At 43.3% G+C, this 12,448-nt stretch overlaps 1 pseudogene; it reads left to right on the top strand.

Annotated features, from left to right (window-relative positions):
- Positions 1–11,920, top strand: part of LOC115651256 — a 53,335-nt pseudogene extending 41,415 nt beyond the window's left edge.
- Positions 11,921–12,448: the final 528 nt, after the last annotated feature.

Below are 12,448 nucleotides of genomic sequence, written 5' to 3'. Positions count from 1 at the left end.
ACGCGATGCTGCAGCAGTGAAGAGCAGTATCTGCTCCTTTCCCCTCCCTGGTGGTAGATGGTACATGCTTGATAGCTGCTGAATACCCCTGGTTGGCCTCAGGGGGGCCTGGCTAAAAATAGAAATGATTCCTGGTCGTTCCCAGTAGATGGTACAGAATGGCTGGTAACCATCTTCATCATAGCAACTGGGGGCTGAGCTCCATCAGTCCCCTCCTTTTCTGGTGTAAAGAAAAGATTCTCTACTCCCTGAACTATCATAGCAGCAGGATTCTGGGCTCCTCTTCTCTGCATGGCTTAATGTCTTGCCTGGACTGTCATAGCACCAGGAGGCTCCCTCCCCCTCATTTTATCTCACTAACAAGTCACTGTTTCTTATTCCTGCGTTCTTTATAATGTCATGACACAAATGGGGGAGACACTGCTACCATAGCCCAGGAAAGTTGGGGGGGAGGGAAGCAACAGGTGGGGTTGTTGCAGGGGCACCCCCCCATGAATGGTATGTAGCTCATCTTTTCTGCAGGATCTGACACAGAGCTGCTGTACTCTCTGATACACTGCTTCTCTAGTACACTTGCCCCAAGTTGTAGGGAGGACTGACTCTATTTTTAAAAAATATAAAGGAGGAATTGACTCACAGAGTCATTCCTACTTTTGCTTTTGCACCACCAGGCAACCTCAGCCAAAGGCACCCATGAGAGCAACAGACAGCACAGAAGGACAGATAACCATTATCTCATTGCCAAATTACACTGACAGCAGACAGTACAGAACAACTGGTAACCATCTCTGCTATCTTGCAAAAGCAAATGAATGCTGCTGTGTAGCACTGGAGTATCGCCTCTGTCCACGGCAACCAGTACACATACAGTTGACTGTAAAAAAAAAAAAAAAAAGCTGAACGGGCTCCATGGTTGCCATGCTATGGCATCTGCCAGGGCAATCCAGGGAAAAAGGGCGTGAAATGATTGTCTGTCGTTGCTTTCCCAGAGGAAGGAATGATTGACGACATTTACCCAGAACCACTCGTGACAATGATTTTTGCACCATCAACCACTGGGCTCTCAACCCAGAATTCTAAGGGGCACGGGGGGACTGCGGGAACTATGGGATAGCTATAGCTACCCACAGTGCATGCTCAGGAAATCGACGCTAGTCTCAGACCATGGACGCACACCGCCGAATTAATGTGCTTAGTGTGGCCGCGTGCACTCGACTTTATACAATCTGTTTTATAAAACCGGTTTATGTAAAATGGGAATTATCCCGTATTGTAGACATACCCTTAGGTCAGACCCACTGCCAGTGCAAATTGGCATATGATTCACACCAGGTGGGGATCTTGTCCATTAACTTCAATAAAGTTATGCTGATTCAGATCAACTAGGGAACCTAGTTTTCACATGGCTGACTGGGAAAAACCAGTAACGTTTGAAGAATGCTAATATTTTCCCTCAAATCTTTTCTTTTTGGAAATGAGTGAATGACTTTTTGTTTTGTTTTGTTTTAAACCTGTACAGAACATTTTGAAAGAATATTTTTAAGTTTCCCAGGCAAAAAAGGCTCATCTCATCTTCTGCCTGCAAACTCCCATAGGAAACATAGGAATAGCCATAGTGGGTCAGATCAATGAGCCATCTAGGCCAGTATCCTGTCTTCTGACAGTGGCCAGTGCCAGGCGTTTCCGCAGGAATGAACAGAATAGGTAATCATTGAGTGATCCACCCTGTCACCCATCCCTCTTGCAATTTGACTGATACAGTTAGTCCTCATTTAACGTTGTAATTATGTTCCTGAAAAATGTGACTTTAAGTGAAATTATGTTAAGCTAATCCAGTTTCCTCATAAGAATTAATATCAATGAGGGGGTTAGATTCCAGATAATTCTTTTTCACCAGACAAAAGACTATATTATATATGTATATATATACACACACACAGTATAAGTTTTAAACAAACAATTTAATAGTGGTACACAGCAATGATGATTGTGAAGCTTGGTTTAGATGGTGAAGTCAGCGGGTGGGCTATTTCCCAAGGAATCTCTTACTGCTAAATGACGAACTGGCAATCAGCAGAGCCCTCAAGGCTTAGCCCATTGTTGTTAATGTAGCCTTTTAAAGTAGACCAGCAAGTTGAGACAGAAGCTGCTGCTGGGAAGCCCCCTCCATTGTGAGCCCTGTCATGTCCCCTCCCCACTCTCTATGGAAATGGGTTAAGTGGGGTGCAGGAGCAGGGGGGAGAGAGAGGGGGAACACCCAGACATTAGCCCGCCCACTCCTCCCCCGCACTGCAAGCAGGAGGCTCTGGCGAGCAGCTCCAAGGCAGAGGGCTGGAGCAGCATGTGGCAATGGGGGGAGGGACAGCTGAACTGCTGGCAATTGATATCCTGCTTGGCTTCTGCTGCACAGGGAACTTAGGGGAACAGGGAGCTGATAGGAGGACTGCCAGTCCACCCTGGTTCCAAGCCCCTACCAGCTAGCTCCAACGGGCTGCTCTTCCTGCAAGCAAGGGACAAAGCAGGTGGCTGCCAAATGATGTTATAAGGGAGCATTCTGCAACTTTAAATAAGCAAGTTCTCTAACTGATCAGCAGTGTAACACTGAAAGAACATTAACTAGGATGACTTTAAGTGAGCACTTACTGTATTACCTTGAAGACTGTACAGTCTTGTATACCTTTGCATTGTAAGGCCCTGAAGTCAGTGGGAAGATTCCTCTTTAGTTCAGAGAAGTTTGGATCAGGACCAGGGCTGCCCAGAGGATTCACGGGGCCTGGGGTCTTCGGTAGCGGGGGACCCCCCCTTCAGCAGTAATTCTGCAGCGGGGGGGTCCTTCCGCTCGGGGACCCACTGCCAAAGTGCCCCGAAGACCCGCAATGGGGGCCCCCTGCTGCCGAATTGCCGCCGAAGACCCGGCACTTTGGTTGCGGGTCCCACTTCGGCAGTAATTCGGCTGCGGGAGGTCCGTCCACCCCAGAGCGGAAGGAACTCCTGCCACTGAATTGCCACCAAAGACCTGTAGCAGAAGCAGCTCTACGGGCCGGGGTCCTGTGAGAGTTTTCCGGGATCCCCGGAGCTAGAGAAGGACCCCGCTCCAGGGGCCCCAAAATACTCTTGTAGGGCCCTGGGGCAAATTGCCCCACTTGCCCCCACCTCTGAGCAGCCCTGATCAGGACTTTATATTGCACAGTTGTAAGTGACAGCACAAGGTGCTCAGTGGTGCAGAATTGGGCACATTGTAACTAGAGCTGGTGAAAGCAGAAGTTTAAAACAATTTGATTCAAAATTTCAATGTTTTGGTTTGCAGGTTTCAAAACACACCCATTTTAAATGTTTGGCAAAATATTTTTTATTTTACCCTTTCCAGTTTTCCTGCTTTCCTCTTTTCTTTTGCCCTCTTTCTTCTGAAATTAAAAAGGAAAGACAAAGGGCAGGGAACGGAGAGGGAAAACAGAAAAAATGTAAACAAGAAATATTGGCAAGTAAAATATACCATGAAAAAATATACCATGAAACATTTTTTTGTGAAAATTACATGTTTATGAAAATAAAAAGACTATTTGTGACTACAAAGGTTTTTCATCTTAATTTTTTTTGGTCATCTCTAATGGCAAACTTTTCTCCACCAAAATTTAGTCAGATTAAAAGGAAAAATGTCCTGCCAAATCCTACTCACATCTAAACATTCTTCCTGCAAACACCAGAATGATGACCAAACCTTCTTCAAGCCACATAGTAGGTCTTTGGCCCCCCTCTTGTGGTTAGTCTACATAATACATTAACAAATCTATAGCAGAGGCCAAAAAAGAGGGGCTTAGTATTTAACCTCAAAGTGTAGATGCTCCTGTTTTTAAGACCTGCTCCTACGCAGCCAAAGGAAATTGGAGGTTTACCATTGACTTCAGTGAGCACTGGATCTGGTCCCTAGTGCAGTAGGTCCTGAGTCAATCTCTGCCAATGTCCCATGTCAGGCGACTGGAGTATTGCCAACTGCAAATATTCAAAATCATGACACAGGTCCCGCACGCTCATAAGATAGAGATACAAATAGTTGGTCATATGTACATGTTTTTCTCTGTAATAACGAGGGCTAGACAATGAATTGTCTTTAAATGAAGGCTGAGCTTCATGTGACTGAAGGTGCTGGAGCTTTAAGAAAAGCACCAAATGTTGACTGCAATATAAAATCATGAGGGTTGGCAACATAGCAGTTGTCACACATCCATAGTTAAACAGATGTTAGTAACTTAATGTATTTGTGCTTTATTCTTTGTATTTTAAAGTATCCTGGGCATGAAAATAGAGACTTACATGTTTAGAAGTTATCAGTGTATTCTTTCTTGAACTACTGGAACCCAGAAAAAGGTTAGAAAAGCAGATCTAATTTTTATTTTAAATATTTCAATTTTTAAAGCCTAAGTAGAAAAAAACGCATGCCAAGAAAATGCCCTGCCAGCCCCCCCTCTGTTAGTTCTGCGCCCTCACACGAAACCTCCTCAGCAGTGCCTTTCTTACCCAGTCTATCCATGTAAAGGCCAGGAATAGCATGACCCTAAAACTCTCTGGTCTGTAGCCTTTCCCCATTCATACCAAGCACAGGTTTCTCTGAAAACTAACCGTGTAAAAATGTCACCTTCCTACACCACAGACCCGCTCCCTGTCTGCATTACAGTCACATCGTCTATCTTCAGTGACAGAAGTCAGTTTTTACTGCTGATTATTTCTGTTAGTGCTGCAGAACTGACATAGCTGAAAGAGAAGGAGCTGGACTCCTTCCCATTTTACACATCATCAGCAAAACTGTTTCTTCAGTTCCAACTGGTTCCATCTGTGCAAACCTACAGCAGGTACTGTGACTGGATAGGTGTCACTGAAGGCCAGTTTGGCTAGTGATGATGCATGAGGCAGACAATGGCCCATTTGACTCTCAGAGACCAGGCAAAGTTTGCAAGGGTAGCAGTGAGGTTAAAAAACCACACTGGTTAGCAGTAAGATATAATCTGAGCATATTTGTAGATATTAGTGAGAGACAATCAACACTGAAAGCCACAATGCCATTTTTACCAAGGATACGTCTACACTACAGCATAATTTCGAATTAACTAAAACCGGTTTTATAGTACCGATATTATAAAGTCGATTTTATGCGTCCACACTAGGGCACATTAATTCGGCGATGTGCATCCATGGTCCTAGGCTAGCATCAATTTCTGGAGCGGTGCACTGTGGGTAGCTACTGTAAAAGAATGAGGCCAATAATGTTGATTTGCGTCCACACTAACCCTAAATAGATATAGTAATATCGATTTTAGCATTACTCCTCTCGTTGGAGAGGAGTACAGAAATCGATTTTAAGAGCCCTTAAAATTGATTTAAAGTACAATGTAGCGTGGACGGGTACAGCGTTAAATGGATTTAACGCTGTTTAAATCGATTTAACTGCGTAGTGTGGACCAGGCCCAAGTTACTTTTCAAAGAACTCACAACACTTTACAGTGAACACAGTGTGAGTGATAGGTGTCTGACTGACATCTCTGGAGACTGAAGACTGCTCTCAATCACCCACATCAGATACATTGTGGGCAGCTAGAATAAGGACTTACACACAAGTCATTTCCAACTAATGTGCCTCTATGCTGATGTAGAAGCAACAGCTCAGGGGGATGATAGGAGCATTCAGTCTCTGTGGCCTAATCACTCTTTGCTTTTTCTGCTGAAGTTGCCAAAAAGGTACCAATAGGCACTAATTGTAATGATGGAATTTGTGATGTGGGTCAAACATTTTCCATCAATATTGTTTTTCATAAAATTTTTGGTTTTAAACTAAATGTTTGTTTGTTTTGTCATCCAAAACCTGAATTCCTGAGGGCCCAAATATTTTTGGATTTAATTTGAAAACTAAAATACTTCAATTCTGAAATGCTACCATGGTGTCTCATGGGACCTGTAGTTCTGGTACGTCATGCTCCAATTTTCCTTGATGGGCCCCATTCTTCAGTCAGACTACATGTCCCAAGAAGTACAGGGGTCATGTGTCTATAATAATACATGTCCTTCCCTTACCAAGAAGGGAGACGATAGTGCATCATGGAACATGTAGCCCAACCAAGGAGTGCAGCCTGTAGAGAAAAATGGGAGCAAGAGATTCTTGAAGTACAACTCCCATGAGTCACTGCAACAGCATTTCCAAGCCAAAATATTTCAGTGTATAGCCAAGGTATATCGAATTACAATTTTTCAATTAAAATTTGAAATTTTCAGTTAAAAAAAAAGGTCCCAAGCAACTCTAGACGTGGTCACCTGTCATGCTAGAAGATGCAGTGAGGGACCCAATTCATATCGCAAAGGCCATCAATCAGCCCTAAGATATGTAAGCAGAGTCAGGATAAGCTCTACCCTGACATCTGGTGGAAAGAATTTCAGAGAGTGTATTTGCATAGGCACGCCTACCCCATCCCAGGCTGCTGAGCTGTGGGACTGCTTTGTGACAGAAATGACTCAACCTCAGTTGGGTGGTACTTGCTAGACAAGGGACATGGGTTCCAAAACCCAGGAATTGAGAGAGACAGAGGGCTGGGGGCAGATATTTGTGCCTGGTGGTGCAGGCTCCTTGCGGAGCCAGAAGCACCAGTTCCACCTCTTCCTCTCTCCACTGTGGAATGTCAGAGTTGATTTTTTATTCCCTTAAAAATCTAGATACAGGTTATTGAGCTGAACTCACTTTGGGCTAACGGTGCACTAGGGCTCCCCTACTATGAGTTGAAATCACTAAAGAGCTGAAATTACTGAGCTGAGAGCACTGAGTACTGTGCTAACTAGTGGGGTAGCCTGAAGCTATACTGTGGAACAGAGCAGCTGGTGGAGTGGAGCAGCTTGTGGGGACAGCTGGTGGAGCAGAGTGGCTGGCAGAGCTGAGTAGCTGTGGGATGGGTGGAGCAGCCCACAGAGCGAGTGGAGCCGAGCAGTTTGCAGGGGCAACTGGAGCAGCTCATGGGACAGCTGGTGGAGCATAGCAGCTGGTGGAGTGGAGCAGTTTGTGAGGGTGGCTGGAGGAGCAGAGTGGAGCGGCTGGTAAAGCGGAGCAGTTCGTGGAGAAGGTAGAAGCAGAACCCACGGAGAGGCAGGGCAGTTGGCCCTGGACCACGTAAGGTGCCCCTTTCTACCCAGGCTGGGGGGAGGGACCTCTGCAGATAGATGCTTGAACTTTGGGGCTGCACTGACCCAGGACAGAGACTTTTGGATTGTGGGACTTTTGGGACTGTAGGTGATTTGGGGTTGCTGGACTCAAGAGCCCAGGGAAAAGGACACAGCCCTATTTCCTGGGGTGGGTCTTTGCTCACGGTTTGGTCTAGGAACTCTAGTTGAGGTGTTTTCCCAATTTAGTGCTTGTTGTTTATCTCATGTAATTAAACCTTTTCTGCTACACCAAGACTCTGTGCTTGTGAGAGGGGAAGCATTGCCTCTTTGAGGCACCTAGGGGTGTGTGTAAGATTTTCCCAGGTCACTGGGTGGGGGCTCAAGCTGGTTTGGCATTGTGTTATTGAAACGGAACCCCTGGATACTGAACCCGGCCCTTGTTGCTGCCAACTCAGAGGGGCAGAAGGGTTACAGATAAATCAAAATTCCTGATCACTATCAATTGGGCTTTCAACCCAGACTTGAGTGGAAAAGGTGTGTAACTCATTCCCAACAGTTACTCTGTCCTCCCTTCTCCACCCTCCTGGCTGGTTTATTTTCCTTCCTACAATGGTCACGCAAGCACGATAGCTGGGCTTGATTTTAGTGGTAGGATATAGATATTCAGGCCTGTCTGCAAAGGCCTATACTTTAAGACTTTGGGTGTATTCTTATCACTTAGCTAGTTATAGAGGTATAAAAGAAAGAATCAAAAATCACTGTCTGTGTTGTGGCCTTCTCTTACCGTGACAGTCTAACAGTTCTTTAGCAGCCATAAACTGGGAAATGTATGGTCATGTCCTCACATTCCAAACTAGTCACATTAAAATAAGGCAATCTGGGACTGTTAGGAAGGTGATTGGATCTATCACCTCCAGAGAAAGGGAAGAACCTAGAAGATGTAAAAGGAAACTTAGTTTGATAGCATCCTGTTTGGCAAGAACTCACTTATCAATAGACACAGCTGGAGAACCCTTATGTCTGTATAGATGTAACTGTGAAATCCTCACTTCTGTATTGTTTTGTATGTTTATTTGCATGGTCTCTGTCTGGTTCTGTGATTGTTTCTGTCTGATGTATAATTAATTTTGCTAGGTGTAAACTAATTAAGGTGGTGGGATAAAATTGGTTAGCTAATCATGTTACAATATGTTAGGATTGGTTAGGTAAATTTTAGTAGAATGATTGGTTAAGATATAGCTAAAAATATTACTATATAAATTAGGGGCAAACAGGAAGTAATTTGGGATTCGAAAAATAAGGAAAAGGAACTTGAATTTAAGCTTGCTGGAAATTCATCCCAATAAACATCGAATTGTTTGCACCTTCGGACTTCGGGTACTGTTGCTCTCTGTTCATGCGAGAAGCACCAGGGAACGGTAAGAGTGAAGGAATAAACTCTCTAACATTTACTATTCCCCAGTTAATGCCCTGCCATACAAGATGCGCAGCTCTGAGTATCTGCATGTCCTTTGGAAATTTGAATATGTATTTAAAACAGTCTGATCCTTGGCTGCACTGCTTAATTGCTTAGTGCATTCCATAAGGGAGATTAGAATGTTTGGGGTTTGAGGAAGTCTCCTTCATAGTGCCAGAGATCCCAGTACAATATAAATATTATTGCATGATCAAAACATGAATCTTTCCACAGATCCAATTATTCTTTCAAGTTGTGGGCTTTACCAACCTTTGGAGTAGAGCTGAATATTCACAGCTGTAACAACAACAGTCATCATTAGCAATCCCTTTTGCTTTGATGGAAAGCTGAGAAAGGGCTTTTCTTTCAGATGCCAGCATGAACTGAAATTCTGTTTAGACATTCTTTTTACAACATGGGACAATACATGAGCAGTGTTCGTAGCTCAGTTTGGCTCCTGGTAAGTCTGATTCTATTAGTGAAATTTAAAAACCATTGTAGTTAGTGTAGGAATTGGGAATTAGCTGAACTTTTAGGTTTTAAAGAAAAAATATTTTAAAAAATCCAAACTTTTCACTCCTAATGTGAAATTTGTTTGGAAAGGGCAGGGATTAAATAAAATAACCAATTTTCTTGGATTTTGGTTCTTCTAACAAGAAACCCTCTGACTTAATAATTTGTGCCTTAGCTGAGATCAGGTCCCCATCAAACCAGGCAATGTATAAACACATACTCAGAAACAATCCATGCCCCAACGCGTTTATAATCAAAATGGACATGACAGACACAGGATGAGAGACAAGAAATATTATCCTCACTCTACAGATGGGGAACTAAAGCACAGAGTGATTAAGGGTGAATTTTTCAAAATGGGCCTAAGTGACTTAGGAGCTTGAGTCTCATTTTTAAAGGTGACTTCACACTTTTGAAAGTGGAACTTAGGATCTTAAGTTACATGGGCATTTTTTAATATTTTTCTCTGTGTGACTTGCACTTAGGATCAGAGAGGATGTGTCTGGCAGAGGTGCAAATTGAATCCAGATCTTCTGAGACCCAGTCCAGTGCCTTAACTACCAGACTTATCCTTCCACTCTAATTAGACTGATGTAGATTTTGTGTATCAATGTAGTAATAACGTAACAGTAATATCCAGGGTACAGGGTTGGCATTTAACATAATAATTAGACTGGGGTGTTTCGCTGAGGAAAAAGAGCTAGATTAATACATTTATAACTAAATACTGTACCTAATCTGCTCTTGTGTTGACAGTTCTGGGTCCCTCAAGTTCTCTCTTTATTCACAGAACAGCAACATCAGCAGCAGAGCAAGTTTCCCTGCCATACTGTTCCTAAAAGGACCACTTCCTGGGGTAAGAGTTCAATCTCTAGGCTTCCGGTCCGTTGCTTCTGCAATGGGGTCCAGTTCTGATGGTTGATATTTGTCATACACAACATTTTCCACTGTGAAATAGACCCAAGAACTTATCCGACTCATTCAACACCTACACTACCACTCACTCATCATCAATCCACCCATCTTCAAACTCTCTCACTCATCTGACTACTGCCTTACAGAGACAGTATATTACTGTCAATATCTTTTACTGGACCAATAGTCAGGTCTTTGTATAGCCCTGTGTAGCTTGAAGGCTTGTCTCTTCCACCAACAGAAGTAGGTCCAATAAAAGATATTACCTCACCCACCTTGCCTCTGTAATATCCTGAGATCAACATGGCTACTACAACACTGTCTGCCCTCTCCCAGCCATCTTCTCACTAATTCAAAATCCCACATTTCTACTTACTCATTTGACTGCCCACTGACTCACCCATTTGTCCACCTTCTCAACTTCCTACACAACCATCTATTCCCTAGTTCCTTCTTACACCAACAATATGCTCACCCATCTATCAATTCAACAGTTTACTAACACATCTAATTGTCCAGTACAACCAATAGACACTCCCATCCAGTTACAAACCAAATCACCCTTCTAAGCACCTATTCATTTACATCCATTTATTCATGCAGCCACATACTTACTCATCTACCATCCAATACATCCACCCAATCACCAATTTAGAGAATATACCAAATACAATGGGATACATTTTGGAAAAACGTCCAAATTATCGGATGCATAAGACTGAACTGAACACTCAGTTGTTTTGTTATCTGCCTGTCACTATAGAAACCATTTTAAGCAAACCCCAGAGAAGATTTTCTTACCTTCTTTAGGTAGGGAGTTGAATGTTTGTGAATATATATCACTGAGGCCCAAATCTCAAAACAGTATGCATGCAGAAATATGTATGCATTTGCATGCTTTGTACACAGAATGATGACTGAGCATTAAATAGTTCATTTTCTCTTTTTTAATCTTTCAGTTGGTATCAGAAATGGGAATACTGGAAGAGAAAAATTGTACTGTAGCAACCCAGTTCATTCTCATGGGATTCATAGATGGGTCAAAGCTGCAGGTCATCTACTTTTTGTTGTTTTTAGTGATCTATGTTATCACCCTGGTGGGGAATCTCGGGATGATCATTTTGATTAGGATCAGTTCCCGACTACACACTCCCATGTACTTCTTCCTGTGTAATTTGTCTGTTGTCGATATCTGCTATTCATCTGTTGTCACTCCAAAGATGCTGGCGAACTTCTTAGCACAGAGCAAAGCCATTTCCTATTCTGGGTGTTTGGTTCAACTGTATTTTTTTATTATCTGGCTCAGCACTGAGTGCCTGCTTCTGGCTGTGATGGCGTATGACCGCTATGTGGCCATCTGTAAACCACTGCTTTACTCAGCAGTTATGTCCCATAAAGTCTGTGTCCCATTGGTGGCTAGTTCCTATTTCACTAGTTTCACGAGTGCTGTTAGCAGGTTTAATTAGCAGGTTAACATACTGTGGCTCCAACATCATCAACCATTTTTTCTGTGACACCCTTCCACTGCTAGCTCTGTCATCCTCCGATAGCTCCATCGCTGAAAATACCATTTCTATTTTAGCTGGTTTCACTAGTGTCAGCTCCCTCCTGCTAATCCTCTTCTCTTACCTGTACATCCTGGGTGCCATCCTGAGGATCCACTCTGTCGAGGGCAGGCACAAAGCCTTCAACACTTGTGCCTCCCACCTGACAGCCGTCACCATGTTTTATGGGACTCTGATCTTTACATACTTACGTCCCAACACCAGCTACTCACTGGGCCAAAACCAGGTGGCCTCAGTGTTCTACACAGTAGTGATCCCCATGCTGAACCCTCTGATCTACAGCTTGAGGAACAAAGAGGTGAAGGATGCTCTTAGGGGAAGGGTAGTGTTTTGAAGATGAATGCATTTATTAAAATGACTAGAAAAGAATAGCAAACACATTCATCTCCTTTCTTTATTTTTCGAGGAATGTAGCTGAGGTGGCTTCTCTCTTAAGTGCTCTTTACATAGGCATTGTAAGTAATAACCACATCTCATAGAAATGCTCACTTAAAGCTAGGCATCAAATCACTGACCTTAAATTAGTTTTGAAGGCCCACATGTGCTCACTTTAACAGGCCTGGTCCACACTACACAGTTAAATCGATTTAAACGGCGTTAAATCGATTTAACGCTGTACCCGTCCACACTACAAGGCACTTTAAATCGATTTAAGGGCTCTTAAAATCGATTTCTGTACTCCCCAACGAGAGGAGTAACTCTAAAATTGATATTACTATATCGATTTAGGGTTAGTGTGGACGGAAATCGAAGTTATCGGTCTCATTCTTTTACTGTAGCTACCCAGAGTGCACCGCTCTGGAAATCGATGGTAGCCTAGGACCATGGATGCACACCACTGAATTAATGTGCCCTAGTGTGG

This window comes from Gopherus evgoodei, chromosome 4 (genome assembly GCF_007399415.2).
Source record: "Gopherus evgoodei ecotype Sinaloan lineage chromosome 4, rGopEvg1_v1.p, whole genome shotgun sequence".
Lineage (NCBI taxonomy): Eukaryota > Metazoa > Chordata > Testudines > Testudinidae > Gopherus > Gopherus evgoodei.
The sequence above is the reverse complement of the archived record's forward strand: the minus strand, read 5'-3'. Positions and strand labels throughout refer to the sequence as shown.